Source organism: Cherax quadricarinatus, chromosome 27, assembly GCF_038502225.1.
Source record: "Cherax quadricarinatus isolate ZL_2023a chromosome 27, ASM3850222v1, whole genome shotgun sequence".
Lineage (NCBI taxonomy): Eukaryota > Metazoa > Arthropoda > Malacostraca > Decapoda > Parastacidae > Cherax > Cherax quadricarinatus.
In genome coordinates, this window is record NC_091318.1 from 39956874 (window position 1) to 39960096 (window position 3223).

A 3223-nucleotide genomic window follows, 5' to 3' on the forward strand; every position below is an offset into this window, starting at 1 on the left:
TTTAAATACTATCAATTGATATTACTTACTAAAATTAATAAACATCATTTTTACTAAAATTTCAATTTACTCTTAACATTTTTGACATTTAATAACCATTACTTGTCTAATTACCTTTACCTGTTTTAATACCACATTTACTATCCTAGATTACTCTTAATTACCTTGTACTGCCATATAACCTCAAGTATAACTACCAGTGCAATATTGAATGAAATAACCATTACTTTTTCACTTTTTTTTGTAATCATTATTACTTACTAAAATTTTATTAAACACCATATTTACTACCAGTCAATTTTACTTTTGTACATTAAACATTATTTTATACTTCCCATAACATTTTGTTGCCAAATTTTCAAGTTTTTTATATTCAACCCCAACCTTTATATTATCCCTTGTACCTGTGTACCTGTCTACCATCTTACTATCATATTATAACCAAGACATTACCATTGTTATTTTTTTACTATTATTCTTTTGGTACTTTAATTGTGAATTTTATTTTGTCAATTTAAATCTAGTTATAATCTTGATCTTGTCAACAACCTATACCAGACTCTAGTGCAATTGCAAGTACCATTTCAAATTGTATTTTTATAAGTTTATATTATAATTCCTACCATCTGTCCATTTAACTTTGCTTAATATTACTTAATTTTAGTCCCTTATATATTTTCTCCTTTATTTTAGCTTTATATAACTATCCTAGTTTATATATTCACAATTGTTAAAATAATCAAGGTGCTATACTCAGGTGCTAAAGTAGAATAAGTTCACAATTTTGCCATTATATTCCAAAGCTCATTTATTTGATTACCACTTTATTGTTCACCACAACCTATATTAGTCCCTTTTATATTATAATTTTATACTATAATTCTAACTTTAAAAAATTACCTTTATAATACTACCTACTATCATATTCCCAAGCTCCATTATTTGATCATCACTTTATTTGTATTAGTCCCTTAGCTCATTATTTTACATTTGTTAAATAATCCAGGTGCTAGTTTTTAGCTTAAGACTATTTACTTTGTTTAATACTTAATTCTAACTATAGATTCACTACAAATCTTATGATTACAAGCATTGATCCTGATACCAACCTCTTATTTAATGACTTAAATGAATCAAACAGTTACTGTAATTACTACACTGCAGAACAATCAAAGGAACTTCTCAGTGCCAACAACAACATAACTATCTTTAACTACAATATCAGATCTTTAAGCAAGCATTACAATGACCTCATAGCATTACTAAATTCCTTACATGCCAATATGTCCATCATTACACTAACTGAAACCTGGCTAAAGCCTGATAGTACAGATGTCTATGCCATTCCTGGTTACACAGCCATACACAACTGTAGGCCAGACCAACAAGGGGGTGGCACAGCCATATACTACTCAGACCAACTTGAATGTATCACTAATACTTGCACAAGGGATGAACATGGGGAATATATAATAGCTAAATTCAAATCCAAATACCTACAAAAACCTCTCACATTGATAAACATCTACAGAGTTCCACAGTCAAACATTAGCCAATTTAGTCAAAATCTAGGAAGTATGATAACTGATGCACGCATGAACAAAGATCACTTACTACTCTCAGGTGACTTCAATATAAATCTCCTGCAAGACCAGGACCCACACGTTACTGAATTCACAAACACAATGAGTAACTGTATGTTACTACCAACAGTAACAAAACCTACAAGAGTTACAGAGACTAGTGTTTCCCTACTTGACCACATCTGGACCAACACCATATCCCCTTTAAAATCAGGCATAATTACAGATAATACCACAGACCACTACCCTACTTTCCTCATAACAACTCTTGGTAAACTACCCCAAGACACTACTAAAGTCACCTTCAGACTTCACAATGAGGCAGCCATTAATAACTTCACAACAGCAGTAGCAAACATTGACTGGCACACTGAGCTAGAAATCTATACAGATATTGACGAATGTATTAATAATTTTCTAAAAAAGACCCAATACCTCTATAACAAGCACTGCCCTAAAAAAACTAAACAGATGACAGCAAAGAGACTGAACAGTCCCTGGCTAACACCCAGCATTCTCAAATCCATAAATACAAAACACCAATATGAAAAACAGTACAGAATGGGTCACATAACCAGAGACCAAACAAAACGTTACTCGTCAATCCTAACCAGCCTGATAAGAAGGGCAAAAAAATTGTATTATGAGAACAGATTATCCAACTTACGAAGTGATATAAAAAAGACCTGGAAAACCCTATCAGAAATTCTGGGAACAAAAAATATATCACGAAATAGCGAAATAAAATTAGCAAAATCAGATGAACCCCAACTCCCACCAACAGAAACAGCAAACAGACTCAATGATTTCTTCTCCACTATAGGACAAAACCTTGCCAATAAAATCCCAAGCTCAGATACCCCACCAAATGACTACCTCACCGGCAACTACCCGAACACACTGTTCCTAGCTCCGACTAACCCATACGAAGTCTCCCTTATTATCAACGCTCTAAAAAACAAGGCAGGAGATTTAAATACCTTACCACCCTTTATATACAAAAAAGTGTCACAAGTGCTATCACCAATCATTGCAACACTCTTTAACAAATCCATTGAATCCTCCACCTTCCCTACAGTACTCAAAATAGCAAGGGTCACCCCGATCCACAAAGGAGGAGACCAAACAGAGTTGAATAACTATAGGCCAATATCCAACTTACACCCTCTCTCAAAAATCTTCGAAAAATTAATTCATAAACGAATCTACTCCTACCTTATCTCCCAAAACATACTCAACCCCTGCCAATTTGGATTCAGGCCTAATAAAAATACTAATGATGCTATTATACACATGCTAGAACATATATACACTGCAATAGAGAAAAAAGAAGTCCCACTGGGGATCTTCATTGACTTACGTAAAGCTTTTGATACAGTTGACCATGACTTGCTCCACGTAAAATTGTCACACTATGGTATAAGAGGGCACTCCCTCAACTACCTCAAGTCATACCTCAGCAACAGAAGCCAATATGTGTACGCAAATGGGGCAAACTCTTCTGTGCAACCAATTACAGTTGGTGTCCCACAGGGAAGTGTCCTTGGCCCTCTTCTCTTTCTCCTATACATAAATGACCTTCCAAATGCTTCGCAATTACTCGAACCCACACTATTTGCAGATGACACTACATACGTCTT